Genomic DNA, 16,096 nt, shown 5'->3' with positions numbered 1-16,096 from the left:
CCACTGGTACTCCTACTGCTACAGTAGGGAATGTGTCCCCCCCCCCCCCCCCCCTACCCCACCCCCAAAAAAGTGATGCTTCTAAAAGAGAATAGCCCCATAATAGGCATTGAAACAAAAGAGCATGCACACAAATAAAGTTTGAAACAATAGAATTATATAAAAGTACAAAGGCAGGTCCAGCAGGGGATTGTCCAGATAAAACTTTATTTCCACATATTAATATCCAAGTGCAAGGATAGGATAACAGTCAAAGTCTGACGCGTTTTGGCTTGAAAGCTTTATTCTATGAATATAGCCAAAGCATGCCAGACTTTGACTGCGTTAGCCTATGAATAAGGCTTTTAAGCCAAAGTGCGTCAGACTTTGACTGTTTTATCATTTATTGTTGTACCGGGATTTAATATGTCAAAATAAAGGAAGAAGTGTTATCTGGACCATCCTTTGCCAGACATTTCATCTTTGTTCTTGGATTGAAGTAGCTGAACCCAGTTGTCCATGCATGTTTGCAGTCCAGAAAAAGGTGAGAGGCGAAATTTTGTTGTTTCTAAATAGAACTGTATGGGTACTAAATTTTGTGGTCTGTGCTTTGTGCATCCTGAATACAGCAGTGTGCATTAAGCCCACATGTTATTTAAGGGGGTACTCCAGTGGAAAACATTTTTTTTTTTTTTTTTTTATATATCAACTGGTGCCAGAAAGTTAAACAGATTTGTAAATTACTTCTATTAAAAAATCTTTACCCTTCCAGTACTTTTTAGCAGCAATATGCTACAGAGGAAATTCTTTTCTTTTTGAATTTATTTTTTGTCTTGTCCACAGTGCTCTCTGCTGACACCTGATGTATCAGGAACTGTCCAGAGCAGCGTAGGTTTGCTATGGGGATTTTCTCCTGGTCTGGACAGTTCCTGATACGGGCAGCAGGTGTCGGCAGAGAGCTCTGTGGACAAGACAAAAAATGAATTCAAAAAGAGAGAAAAATTCTAAAAAGGACTGGAAGGGTAAAGATTTTTTAATAGAAGTAATTTACAAATCTTTTTAACTTTCTGGCACCAGTTGATTTAAAAAAAAAAAATAAAAATGTTTTCCACCGGAGTACCCCTTTAACTTGTGGCTTCCTGTGACTGTAGGGTCCCCAGGTTACTGTATTTTGATGCTTTCACTTCTGGAAACACAGCAAAACTGTAAAAAAAAAAAAAAGTCCCAATTACCGTACCTCACATTATGGACAGAATTCCTTCCACATATGAGTAATAATCCCTGGCTCAACAACCCATTTCCAGCAATCCCATGCATTACTGATAAGTGATTGCTGAATCCACGGCTTTATGAGAATTGGTGTGTACAAGACTGTTCATACATTGTACTATTATAAGAAAATCTTTAAAAGCATAACCTGTTGTAATGTCTTGAGCAGTAAGCATGGGACACATGGCTCTAAACCAGTGGTGTCCAAGCGGTGGCCCTCCAGATGTTGCAAAACCACAACTCCCAGCCTGCCCGGACAGCCGTTGGCTGTCCGGGCGTGCTGGGAGTTGTGGTTTTGCAACATCTGGAGGGCCACCACTTGGACACCACTGATCTAAACAATATATTTTGCTATGTTTCAGGTTACTCATTTAATCCTATAAATCACATTTTAACATTTAATCTAACTGGAACTTTGTACGGTATTATGAAGAAAGTTGCCTTGTTTCACCATATGACCCAAGTCCCATAATACTCTTGTAATGATTCATGCTTTTTTTTTCCTCAAAATATTCCCTTAGGACCCTGTTGGTGCAAGAGTTTGAACATAGTTGGGAAAACATGTTTTTTTTAATTTTTTTCTAGTATTGTATAGTTGGCTTAACCCCTTAAGGACTCAGCCCATTTTGGCCTTAAGGACTCAGACAATTTAATTTTTACGTTTTCATTTTTTCCTCCTCGCCTTCTAAAAATCATAACTCTTTTATATTTTCATCCACAGACTAGTATGAGGGCTTGTTTTTTGCGCGACCAGTTGTCCTTTGTAATGACATAACTCATTATATCATAAAATGTATGGCGCAACCAAAAAACACTATTTTTGTGGGGAAATTAAAACGAAAAACGCAATTTTGCTAATTTTGGAAGGTTTTGTTTTCACGCCGTACAATTTATGGTAAAAGTGACGTGTGTTCTTTATTCTGAGGGTCAATACGATTAAAATGATACCCATTATTATATACTTTTATATTATTGTTGCGCTTAAAAAAAAATCACAAACTTTTTAACCAAATTAGTACGTTTATAATCCCTTTATTTTGATGACCTCTAACTTTTTTTTATTTTTCCGTAGAAGTGGCGGTATGGGGGCTCATTTTTTGCGCCATGATCTGTACTTTTTTTTGATACCACATTTGCATATAAAAAACTTTTAATACATTTTTTTATAATTTTTTTTTTTTTAATAAAATGTATTAAAAAAGTAGGAATTTTGGACTTTTTAAATTTTTTTTCGTTCACGCCGTTCACCGTACGGGATCGTTAACATTTTATTTTAATAGTTCGGACATTTACGCACGCGGCGATACCAAATATGTCTATAAAAAATGTTTTTTACGCTTTTTGGGGGTAAAATAGGAAAAACGGACGTTTTACTTTTTTATTGGGGGAGGGGATTTTTCACTTTTTTTTTACTTTTACTTTTACATTTTTTTACATTTTTTTTTTTACACTTGAATAGTCCCCATAGGGGACTATTCATAGCAATACCATGATTGCTAATACTGATCTGTTCTATGTATAGGACATAGAACAGATCAGTATTATCGGTCATCTCCTGCTCTGGTCTGCTCGATCACAGACCAGAGCAGGAGATGCCGGGAGCCGCACGGAGGAAGGTGAGGGGACCTCCGTGCGGCGTTATGAATGATCGGATCCCCGCAGCAGCGCTGCGGGCGATCCGATCGTTCATTTAAATCGCGAACCGCCGCAGATGCCGGGATCTGTATTGATCCCGGCACCTGAGGGGTTAATGGCGGGCGCCCGCGAGATCGCGGGCGTCGGCCATTGCCGGCGGGTCCCTGGCTGCGATTAGCAGCCGGGATCAGCCGCGCATGACACGGGCATCGCTCCGATGCCCGCGGTTATGCTTAGGACATAAATGTACGTCCTGGTGCGTTAAGTACCACCTCACCAGGACGTACATTTACGTCCTGCGTCCTTAAGGGGTTAAGGGGTTAAAGGGGTATTCCAGGAAAAAACTTTTTTTTATATATATCAACTGGCTCCGGAAAGTTAAACAGATTTGTAAATTACTTCTATTAAAAAATCTTAATCCTTCTAATAGTTATTAGCTTCTGAAGTTGAGTTGCGGTTTTCTGTCTAATTGATCTCTGATGACTCACGTCCCGGGAGCTGTGCAGCTCCTATGGGGATATTCTTCCATCATGCACAGCTCCCGGGACGTGACACCATCATTGAGCAGTTAGACAGAAAACTTCAGAAGCTAATAACTATTGGAAGGAGTAAGATTTTTTAATGGATGTAATTTATAAATCTGTTTAACTTTCCGGAGCCAGTTGATATATATAAAAAAAAGTTTTTGCCTGGAATACCCCTTTAAAAAATCTTAATCCTTCCAATAGTTATTAGCTTCTGAAGTTTTCTGTCTAACTGCTCAATGATGATGTCACGTCCCAGGAGCTGTGCATGATGGGAGAATATCCCCATAGGAACTGCACAGTTCCCGTATCAGGTTTTTGATGAAAAACGGATTCCTCAAAACCTGACTAAATTGTATCAAAACGTGTACAAATTTTAACCCATATATAATGGTTGAAAACCGTATACGGTTTGAAAAATGGTGTCCGGTTGCATCGTTTTTTTTTAAGAAAAAAACTTATACATTTTAAATTTTTCACTCCATTATGAATAATGTTTCACTTGTTTGATTGAAATTCCAAGAAAAAAAACTGTGCAAAGTCAAAAACCGTATGGTGAAAACCGGATGGAACCGTAAGCACATACAGTTCTGTACGGTTCCCATTGACTCCCATGTTTTAAAAAAATGTATACGGTTTTATACATTTTTTCACCCGGACCAAAAAAACGTGGTAGACTACGGTTTTGGGTACGGGTAAAAAACGGGACAAAACCGTATGAGGTGCAAAACGGACTAAACCGGATGATGCGTTTGACATACGGTTTACAATGTTAAGTCAATGCATACAATTTTCTATACGGTTTTTAACTTGGAACTGTATAGGGAAAACATGGTGTGTATGCACCCTAATTCACATCTGTGTCTGTCTTTTAGGAGCCACAGATTTTATCTGTGCTGAATTGTGCTCAACAACCTGACTGAAATCTGACAAACGCCAGTAAGGTCAATGGGGTTTATCAGGCACTTTATCATATTTCCCAGGCCATGTTGACCTGCACTTGATGCCAGAAATACATAATGGCCTATTTGGCCTCTCCTGCAATCTTAGGTGATACTTGCTCAGCAAGGGATAACATTTTGTTATATGTATGAAACCATGTGATAAAATCCTGCTCTTCTAGTTTGGGGAGGGTAGTGGTTGTGTCACCGTATCATAATGTTGTATAGTCCAATGAAATGGCTGAGTTGGCAGATCTTTATCAGATCTAATTTGGTTGTATCCCATCATCAGATCGGTTTATAGTCCAATGAAATGGCTGAGTTGGCAGATCTTTGTCAGATCTAATTTGGTTGTATCCCATCATCAGATCTGTGTATAGTCCAATGAAATGGCTGAGTTGGCAGATCTTTGTCAGATCTAATTTGGTTGTATCCCATCATCAGATCTGTGTATAGTCCAATGAAATGGCTGAGTTGGCAGATCTTTGTCAGATCTAATTTGGTTGTATCCCATCATCAGATCTGTGTATAGTCCAATGAAATGGCTGAGTTGGCAGATCTTTGTCAGATCTAATTTGGTTGTATCCCATCATCAGATCGGTGTATAGTCCAATGAAATGGCTGAGTTGGCAGATCTTTGTCAGATCTAATTTGGTTGTATCCCATCATCAGATCTGTGTATAGTCCAATGAAATGGCTGATTTGGCAGATCATTTAGCTTTGACTAAAGTCCTTTCCAATGTACATGAGCTGGTTGTGCCAGGTTGTTATGTAATTTTTAAGAAACTGAATTAGGAAAATCTATTAATCTCCATATTTAAATTTCCAGTCTCTATACCAGGGATATTGGGGGAGATTTATCAAAACCTGTGCAGAGGAAGAGTGGTGCCGTTGCCCATAGCAACCAATCAGATTGCTTCTTTCATTTTCCACAGGCCTCTAAAGAGGCCTGTGGAAAATGAAAGAAGCAATCTGATTGGTTGCTATGGGCTACTGCACCACTCTTCCTCTGCACAGGTTTTGATAAATCTCCCCCGTTTTTCCTTGTTTTTCTCAGTGGCCGATGCTAAAGTAGCAAGAATGTTCCTGATGTATTTATCTTCTATTGTAAGCAGTATTCCTGACAACTATGTACACCTTGCCATTAGACATCTTTAAGGTCACCCTGTGTGGGTCACACCTCTATTTCACAGCTACGTTGGCAGTACTACTGTATGTTGTGTAAATGTAACGTTGCTGTTGGCCTTCATCTTGGAGATGTTTACTATAGACAAACAGCGAGTGGGGACTCAACAGTCTCTCCGGGACTTAAGCTGCCCATATACCTTGAATAGCTGTTGTCTGAATATTCTTTTGGCTGATAGCTGTTCCTCCCAATTCGGAGGTGATAGTGCATGTGTTCTGCTGCAGGACATTCATTCATATTCAGTCCGAGCTTATTTCCTCTGACCTTCTGAGATTATGGATGTCCAGATGACTTTTATGTGTGTTTGGGAGCTTAAAGGGGTATTCCAGGAAAAAACGTTTATTTATATAGATAGATAGATAGATAGATCAACTGGTTCCAGAAAGTTAAACAGATTTGTAAATTACTTCTATTAAAAAATCTTAAACCTTTCAGTACTTATGAGCTTCTGAAGTTAAGGTTGTTCTTTTCTGTCTAAATCCTCTCTGATGACACGTGTCTCGGGAAACGCCCAGTTTAGAAGCAAATCCCCATAGCAAACCTCTTCTAAACTGGGAGGTTCCCGAGACACGTGTCATCAGAGAGCACTTAGACAGAAAAGAACAACCTTAACTTCAGAAGCTCATAAGTACTGAAAGGATTAAGATTTTTTAATAGAAGTAATTTACAAATCTGTTTAACTTTCTGGAGCCAGTTGAGATAGATAGATAGATAAAAAAGTTTTTTTCCTGGAATACCCCTTTAATGATCGATTTAGCTGTCAAAAAAATGTCAGCTATAACCTGTTGGATATCACCAGCATGTTAAAAATAAGGCCTCATAAAGCTTCCCATCATTGTGCACTTATTTATTTATTGTTTGCTATTTACGGGAAGGGTTTTGTGTATTTTTAGTGATCTGTTGTTTCCTGCTAAGCTTCTTGGCTGGTAAGGTACTACAGATAGTTTAAACAAGTGCTACATGGAAACTTTTGATCACAAATTAGAGTTGAACTGGACTATTTTATTTTATTTATTTTATTTCTTTTTTATCTCCGGTTTAGGATTCTCTTGCAGCATTTATTTCTTTGACTTTCAGCTCTATATAGCACAAAGCAAGTGTACTATGACATGCAAAGCTTCCCATACACTGTGTATGTTTGGCCAACAACTATCACAAATTCTCCAGATCCACCCATGCACACAAAAGCTTGGACCAGCTAAGTCTTATGTTCTGAAAAGAGAAAGGAAGGGTAATGCACTGCCAGACTCATCTTACCTGCATCTTATCTCTCTAAGAGCTAAAGGAGGGGGCAGGTAAAATCCAACAGGCTCGGTCCCTACACTCTACCCCCACCCTCCACTCCATCTGTTGGGGAATCGTGGGATGCTCTCATACACAGGGGTTTGGGTGGCTTTTCTATGGGGTCCTTAAAGGGGTATTTCAGCTTATAACCCTTCTCCCCAATCCACATGATGGGGGGGTGGTCTGACCACTTGGGACCCCCAGTGATCTCAAGTATGAGGACTCAATAGATTGGCAAACTGTGCTTTTCTGCATGTATGAGATGCTGGAAATAGCCAAGCACTGTACTTGGCAGCTCCATAGAAACCCTGGTCCTTGTGTTTTTTTTTTTCAGGTTGTGAGGCCAAATACTCAGTGTTTCCTACTTGTTCAGTGTCTAAACAGCCGTTCTGAGCAACGTCGTCTTAATACCAGGAGTGGCATAGTAATCGGATGTTAGAAAACTCCTCAAGAATGCTGCTCCCCAAAGAGTACAGTGGTCCCTCAAGTTACAATATTAATTGGTTCCAGGACGACCATTGTATGTTGAAACCATTGTATGTTGAGACAATAACTCTATGGAAACCTGGTAATTGGTTCTGAAGCCACCAAAATGTCATCCAAAAATAGGAAAAAGTGAGGATTAAAGATAAATAAGTAGATAACTAATACAGATAAAGCAAATCCTTACATATAAAGGTAAGAAAGATCTGCTGGGAGCTGTAATCACTGTCTATTTCAGTGATTCCCAAAGAGGGAGCCTCCAGCTGTTGCAAAACTACAACTCCCAGCATGCCTTAGGCTGTCCGGGCATGCTGGGAGTTGTAGTTTTGCAACAGCTGGAGGCACCCTCTTTGGGAAACACTGGTGTAGGTAGAGGACAAAAGCTTCTTCAGGGTCCTGTACAGAACACACAATGCACTAAAAAAATAGTAAAATGAAGCCGCCCTTACCTGATGTCCAGAGGAGCAGCTAACCCTGGCACAGGTAAAGAGTACAGAACATGTAATACCCACTGTACTGTAGGGGGCGCTACCAGACCCCAGTCAGTACATACACTTTAGGAATACAGGGGTTTTACCAGTGAAATGCCCATTCTAATTGGTCGGTTCTTCCAGCCATTGACACGTTTTGCAGATTCCATAGCATTGTATGTTGAGTCCGGTTTCAAGTTACCATGGTCCAGAAAAGACCATCGTATGTTGAAACTATTGTATGTTGAGGCCATTGTAAGTTGAGGGATCACTGTATAGTATAAGGAGCCCCGCTTACATGGAAGGAGTGCCTGACGTTACACTGCTGACTGACTCACTCTAACTACTATGTATATAAACTACAAATGTGCTTCATCTGTATTTGCCAAGAATTCTCAATAATTTACAATTAACCAGTTTACTACAAATTGGGGATGTCAGCAAATATAGATGAGGTATAGAAAAAGTACAGGATGTTCCCATTGTGACATTTCCATGGGTTCATAGGAGAAATAATAGGATTATTATGTCTGTAGACCTAGTCAAATGTTCCCTGTTCTAGACACCTTTAGAAATGTATGCATTTTGTCATTTCATTTCCTAAATCTAAATCCTGCACCTGTCAGTGAATGATACAGAGTACCTGAAATTCTATACTTGCAATTCTTTTCGAGACTCCTGTCTGATTCCAGTATGTCCACGTGTCAACACAAATAATGCCCCTTAGGGTAGGTTCACATATTTTGCTGTAAAACTGTTTCCCCGTTGTTTTCTATGGGAATCCTTGTTAGAGTTTATGACCTGTCACTTAAAGGGTACCTCTCATCAAATAAACTTTTGATATATTTTAGATTAATGAATGTTGAATAACTTTCCAATAGCATGTTAATGAAAAATATGCTTCTTTCTATTGTATTTTTCCCGATCAGTCCTGTCAGCAAGCATTTCAAACAGGCTGTGAACAAAGCAGACTGGCAGCTCTGAGTGTTCTCCTTTGTGAACAAAGCAGACTGGCAGCTCGTAGTGTTTAGGACTCCAGCATGAGTCTGAAATGCTTGCTGCCAGGACTGGTAGGGAGACCCCTAGTGGTCATTTCTTCAAAGTGGAAAATGAAATAGAAAAAAGCATATTTTTTAATAACATGCAATTGTAAAGTTATTCTGCATACATTAATCTATAATATATCAAAAGATTTTTTGATGAGAGGTACCCTTTAAAGACGTGTTCCCCCCCCCCCCTTTTTTGCGCAAACACTACATTGGGTTAACAGAACACAGATAGGTAATAGATATTTCCAAAGGCATGTGGGTAATGTGTATGTGAACTACACATAGAATCTTGCAAAATCGTCAGGGTTTTCTTTTAACTGGTCTATGTCAGTAGCTTTTGGGTCTATTCTCACGGCAGAATTTCCACTTGCGGAATTCCGCCTCAAATTAAAGCCCATAGACTTCTATGGGATTCCGCACTCCCATTCACACTTCTGAATTTCCGCTTACGAAGTAAAAATTCTGCCGTGTGAATAGACCCTTTGTGGCTAAAGTGAATGAAGCAGCTCTCTCCCCCCCTCTCTCAGCAGGAAGTCTCAGCAGCTGTATTACATCCAGTCAATCAGCTACCGTATTTTTCGTCATATAAGATGCACCTAATTTTATAGGATAAAAATCTAGAAAATAAAGATTCTGAACCAAATACAATGTAAAGTATAGGACAGTGATCTTCAACCTTCGGACCTTCAGATGTTGCAAAACTACAACTCTCAGCATGCCCGCACAGCCGTTGGCTGTCCGGGCATGCAGGGAGTTGTAGTTTTGCAACATCTGGAGGTCCGCAGGTTGAAGACCACTGGTATAGGAGGTAGTACTCACGTGTCCCCACCTCTCCAGACCCGCCACCGCTGCCCTGGATTTCGCCCTCCATCGCTGTCGCCGCGTCCCCGGGGTATCCCCATTGCTCCGGAAGGTCTCTGCTGCCCGGTATCCTCGCTCTCCGTCGCCGCCATCACGTCGCTACGCACGCCGACGCACGTGCGCGACGACGTGATGACAACGAAGGAGAGCGCCGGCCATGCAGGGGATCCTGGCACGTAGCAGACACCGAGGAGGCAGGTAAGGTCCCTCCCGGTGTCCTGTAAGCTGTTCGGGACACCGCGATTTCACCGCGGCGGTCCAGAACAGCCCGACTGAGCAGCCGGGTTAGTGTTATTTTTGCTTCAGACGCGGCGGTCAGCTTTGATCACCGCGTCTGAAGGGTTAATAGAGGGCATCACCGCGATCGGTGATGTCCTGTATTAGCCGCGGGTCCCGGCTGTTGATGGCCGCAGGGACCGCCGCGATAGGACAGTTATTTGCCGTATAAGACGCACCAATTTCCCCCCCCCCCCAGTTTTGGGGAAGAAAAAGTGCGTCTTATACGGCGAAAAATACGGTAAATGTAAGCACTTCATCTGAGAACAAGAAAGTTTCTAAGTGCTCTAGACAACATCCTAAATTATATTTATATAATATTATATTAGTGGGATTAATTTTGTCAGAACAAAAGATTTTGGGGAAAACTGCAGGCGACCACGTTTTTGCCTGCGGTCGGGAAACCGCATACGTCCGAAAACGAAGCCGACCGGAGGCTGCGGTTCACTCCGGTCGGCTCATAGACTTGCATTAAATACGGTTCCCGAATACGGCTGAGTGCGGGCGCCGCGATTAAGCCCCGCCCCCCTCCTCCAAACCGTATACGGGAACCGTATTTAAGAAAACGTGGTGTGAACCCAGCCTAAGAAAGGATACATCGCCCCATTACCTATGTCCATTCCAACAGAACGTAAAGGGAATTACAAAGTTGTCCCAAGTTTCTTTGCCATATTTCAGGAGTTTACAGGACATCTTGAGTTATTTCGGAGTTTAGTGTTGTTTTAATGATTGTTGTCCAGCAATTGTGAACATGGAAATAGCAGCAAGTTCTATTATCTCAGATATTCACAGCTGCGTCCATAGTGTCCAGGCGTGTTTGTGTCCATATCACAAGAAGATTAAAATACTTCATTGTACATAAGATTACCACAAGGTTTTAATGTTTTGTTTACCTATGCCAAAGGCAACCTCATTGCTGTAGTAAGATACGAGGGCTCAGTGACCTTGAATAATCTGAAGTTCATGTAAATAGCTAGCACTTTTTATTTATTTTTTTCTTCGGGTTTGCTCAGTTATGTCAGACACTAGGCCATTGTACACATTTTTTGTTAAAGGGGTACTACCGTGGAAAACTTTTTTTGTTTAAATCAACTGGTGGCAGAAAGTTAAACATATTTGTAAATTACTTCTATTAAAAAATCTTAATCCTTCCTGTACTTATTAGCTGCTGAATACTACAGAGGAAATTCTTTTCTTTTTGGAATGCTCTCTGATGACATCAAGAGCACAGTTCTCTCTGCTGACGTTATTATAATAATAATAATGCTTTATTTATTGTTCTCCTTAGTAGGATTTGAACCCAAGTCCCCAGCACTGCAAGGCAGCAGTGCTAACCACTGAGCCACCATGCTGCCCTTAGCATACATCTGCTATGCATGGTTGCTAAAATGGACAGAGATGTCAGCAGAGAGCACTGTGCTTGTGATGTCATCAGTGTTCCAAAAAGAAAGGAATTTCCTCTGTAGCATTCAGCAGCTAATAAGTACTGGAAGGATTAAGATTTTTTAATAGAAGTAATTTACAAATATATTTAACTTTCTGCCACCAGTTGATTTAAAAGAAATAAGGTTTTCACCGGAGTACCTCTTTAAACAGATTTGTAAATCACTTCTATTAAAAAATCTTAATCCTTCCAGTACTTTTTAGGGGCTGTATACTAAAGAGAAATCCAAAAAAGAAATGCATTTCCTGTGATGTCCTGACCACAGTGCTCTCTGCTGACCTCTGCTGTCCATTTTAGGAACTGTCCAGAGAAGCATATGTTTGCTATGGGGATTTTCTCCATTTCTTTTTTGGATTTCTTTTTAGTTTACAGCCCCTAAAAAGTACTGGAAGGATTAAGATTTTTTAATAGAAGTAAGTTACAAATCTGTTTAACTTTCTGGCACCAGTTGATTTTAAAAAAAAGTTTTCCACGTTAGTACCCCTTTAACCCCTTAACGACGCAGGACTTATATTTACGTCCTGCGCCGGCTCCCGCGATATGAAGCGGGATCGCGCCGCGATCCCGCATCATATCGCGTGGGTCCCGGCGCTAATCAACGGCCGGGACCCGCGGCTAATACCACACATCGCCGATCGCGGCGATGTGCGGTATTAACCCTTTAGAAGCGGCGGTCAAAGCTGACCGCCGCTTCTAAAGTGAAAGTGAAAGTGACCCGGCTGCTCAGTCGGGCTGTTCGGGACCGCCGCGGTGAAATCGCGGCGTCCCGAACAGCTGATCGGACACCGGGAGGGCTCTTACCTGCCTCCCCGGTGTCCGATCGACGAATGACTGCTCCGTGCCTGAGATCCAGGCAGGAGCAGTCAAGCGCCGATAATGCTGATCACAGGCGTGTTAATGCACGCCAGTGATCAGCATTAGAGATCAGTGTGTGCAGTGTTATAGGTCCCTATGGGACCTATAACACTGCAAAAAAAAAGTGTTAATAAAGGTCATTTAACCCCTTCCCTAATAAAAGTTTGAATCACCCCCCTTTTCCCATAAAAAAAATAAAACAGTGTAAAAAAAATAAAAAATAAACATATGTGGTATCGCCGCGTGCGTAAATGTCCGAACTATAAAAATATATCATTAATTAAGCCGTACGGTCAATGGCGTACGCGCAAAAAAATTCCAAAGTCCAAAAAAGCGTATTTTGGTCACTTTTTATATCATTAAAAAATGAATAAAAAGTGATCAAAAAGTCCGATCAAAACAAAAATCATACCGATAAAAACTTCAGATCACGGCGCAAAAAATGAGTCCTCATACCGCCCCGTACGTGGAAAAATAAAAAAGTTATAGGGGTCAGAAGATGACATTTTTAAACGTATAAATTTTCCTGCATGTAGTTATGATTTTTTCCAGAAGTGCGACAATATCAAACCTATATAAGTAGGGTATCATTTTAACCGTATGGACCTACAGAATAATGATAAGGTGTAATTTTTACCGAAATATGCACTGCGTAGAAACGAAAGCCCCCAAAAGTTACAAAATGGCGTTTTTTTTTCGATTTTGTCGCACAATGATTTTTTTTTCCGTTTCGCCGTGCATTTTTGGGTAAAATGACTAATGTCACTGCAAAGTAGAATTGGCGACGCAAAAAATAAGCCATAATATGGATTTTTAGGTGGAAAATTGAAAGGGTTATGATTTTTAAAAGGTAAGGAGGAAAAAACGAAAGTGCAAAAACGGAAAAACCCTGAGTCCTTAAGGGGTTAACCATCCGAACAGTTGGGACAGACTTTTTATTTATTTATTTATTTATTTATTTATTTTTTTCCAACTTGCATTTTCTCCCTTTTATGCCAGTTTCATTTGCACAGAATTTATGATCTTGGGCTGTATGATGAATTTGCACTTTTTTTTTGTCATGTAGGGGGAAATTTATAAAGACTGTTTTTTCACACGCCAGGCTACAGTAACGTTTCTCTGTTGTTGGGTTCATTAGATTCCTTTAGAGGTGCGCACATCTTGATCAATCTGCAATGGCAGCTGCTGTCTGTGCGCTGGATGTAGAGATATAACTTGGAGCTCGCATAGATTTCTGCTATAGTTCATGCCAGTTACTGATGTGAACTTTAGTAAATCTGCGGGGGTGTGGGGGCCCCATCCACTTTAAAAAAATAAAAATAAAAAAAGTGCTGCACCATGTATGAAACTGGCAGCATTAACCTGCTAACAATTGGCAAATTATTGCACAAATATGCTTTGTTATATATATATATATATATATATATATGTAATCTTATTATTATTATTATAATTTTTATTTTTATTTTATTTATTTTTTATTTTTATTTTTTGCCAAGACCAGGTGTAAACTAAAGGTAAATTCCTCCCAAAGGTGTAATGCCACTCATTCAGTGGAGTTTGGCAAATGTTTTGAAACTTTTTAAAAAGTCACATATTTATTAGATGTAACTATAACCTTATATATACTTATAATACTTAAACCGTGGCCCCCTTTTTTAGGCCAAAATCTAAAAATAACAAGCAGGGTGAAAAGTCATAAATAGCACAAATACTTTTGTGTCTACAAAAGCCAAAGACAAAAATCTTTGGTCTAGCTTCAGGCTTTAAAGGGAAACTGACTGGCTGTTCAGCTGAACTAAACTCAATACACAGCATTATAGTGCAGTGAACAGGAGTAAAATAAAGGATCACTTACTTAAAGGGGTACTCCGGTGGAAAACCTTTTTTTATTTATTTATTTTTTAAATAAACTGGTGCCAGAAAGTTAAACAGATTTGTAAATGACTTCTATTAAAGAATCTTTACCCTTCCAGTACTTTTTAGCAGCTGTATGCTACAGAGGAATATGCCCGTATCAGAAACTGTCCAGAGAAGGAGAAAATCCCCATAGCAAACTTATGCTGCTCTGGACAGTCCCTTACACGGACAGAGGTGTCAGCAGAGAGCACTGTGGACAAGACAAAAAAAAGAAGAAAATCAAAAAGAAAATAATTTCCTCTGTAGCATACAGCTGCTAAAAAGTACTGGAACGGTAAAGATTTTTTAATAGACATAATTTACAAATCTGTAACTTTCTGGCACCAGTTGATTTAAAAAAAAATAATAAATTCCACTGGAGTACCCCCTTTAAATTGGTCCCCGCATTTCCATGATATGGCCCTGGTTGCTAACGTGTTAGACTAAATTCACACTATAATTGTGACGTGCTGTTAAGGTATACACCAGAAAAATCCGCATGTGTCATGTATAAAAAGAGGCATGGACTCGAGGGACAGGGACATAATACTCCCCCTTTATAAAACATTGGTACGGCCTCACCTGGAATATGCTGTTCAGTTTTGGTCGCCTGTACATAAAAGGGACACTGCGGAGTTGGAAAGGGTGCAGAGACGCGCGACTAAACTAATATGGGGCATGGAACATCTTAGCTATGAGGAGCGATTAAAGGAGTTACAATTGTTTAGTCTTGAGAAGAGACGTTTAAGGGGGGATATGATAAATGTATATAAGTATATAAATGGTCCATACAAAAAATATGGAGAAAAACTGTTCCAGGTTAAACCCCCCCCAAAGGACGAGGGGGCACTCCCTCCATCTGGAGAAGAAAAGGTTTAGTCTAAAGGGGCGACACGCCTTCTTTACCGTGAGGACTGTGAATTTATGGAATGGTCTATCTCAGGAACTGGTCACAGCAGGAACAATTAACAGCTTTAAAACAGGGTTAGATGCATTCCTGGAACAAAATAACATTAATGCTTATGCAGAATTATAAAACTACATCCCTTCCCCTTATCCCCTTACACCCTTCCCTTCAATTCCCTGGTTGGACTTGATGGACGTATGTCTTTTTTCAACCATACTAACTAGGTAACTATGTAACTATAGGCTTTCATGTTTAGCCAGACAACGTGACGATCCAGAAGCAACTGTATTGAAAAGTGGCATATGGCACGGTGTGTCCCGCCATATTGTTCCACACCGTGCACCATATTATATTCCAAAATACAGACTGTATCCATGAGAACTAATAATGAGTAGAAATGTGAATATAACAATAGCTGGCAGGTGAATCTATGCCTTCCTTGTGTGCCTGAGAATGCAGGTTTGTGTCCTATGACTGAACTCTAAAAAATGAAATAATACCGTATGTTGCATCATCTTTCTGCCGAACAGGATGTTACTTGCTGCTCTAAAAATCCCAGCAAATGTTTAGTAGTAATTTATCACTCTTCAGGCGACAACTTTAGCTTCTCAATTGATATATTTAGCTGTAATGACTGTAGGCCACCGTACAGACATGACGACATGTGCAGTAACACCCTCCTGTACTTATTGCTGCAGACCAAAGCAGGTTCCCCAGAAGCCGGTGGTGGCATCTGCTGTACAAGCTGTTGTATATAGTGCAAGGTTTCCCAACCAGGGTGCCTTCAGCTGTTGCAAAACTACAACGCCCAGCATGCCCGGACAGCCGAACCAGGGTGCCTCCAGCTGTTGTAGAACTACAACGCCCAGCAGGCCTGGACAGCCGAACCAGGGTGCCTCCAGCTGTTGCAAAACTACAATGCCCACCATGCCTGGACAGCCGAACCAGGGTGCCTCTAGCTGTTGCAAAACTACAATGCCCACCATGCCCGGACAGCTGAACCAGGGTGCCTCTAGCTGTTGCAAAACTACAAC

The 16,096-nt window shown here is 40.6% G+C and overlaps 1 protein-coding gene across 2 annotated transcripts in view; it reads left to right on the top strand.

Moving 5' to 3' along the window:
- SLC7A1 (solute carrier family 7 member 1) overlaps window positions 1-16,096 on the top strand; it is a 59,597-nt gene that overhangs the window by 5,382 nt on the left and 38,119 nt on the right. The gene's annotated exons all lie outside the window — the stretch shown is intronic.

The sequence above is a fragment of the Hyla sarda genome, chromosome 2 (genome assembly GCF_029499605.1).
Source record: "Hyla sarda isolate aHylSar1 chromosome 2, aHylSar1.hap1, whole genome shotgun sequence".
NCBI lineage: Eukaryota > Metazoa > Chordata > Amphibia > Anura > Hylidae > Hyla > Hyla sarda.
This window is presented reverse-complemented; position numbering and strand designations above follow the sequence as displayed.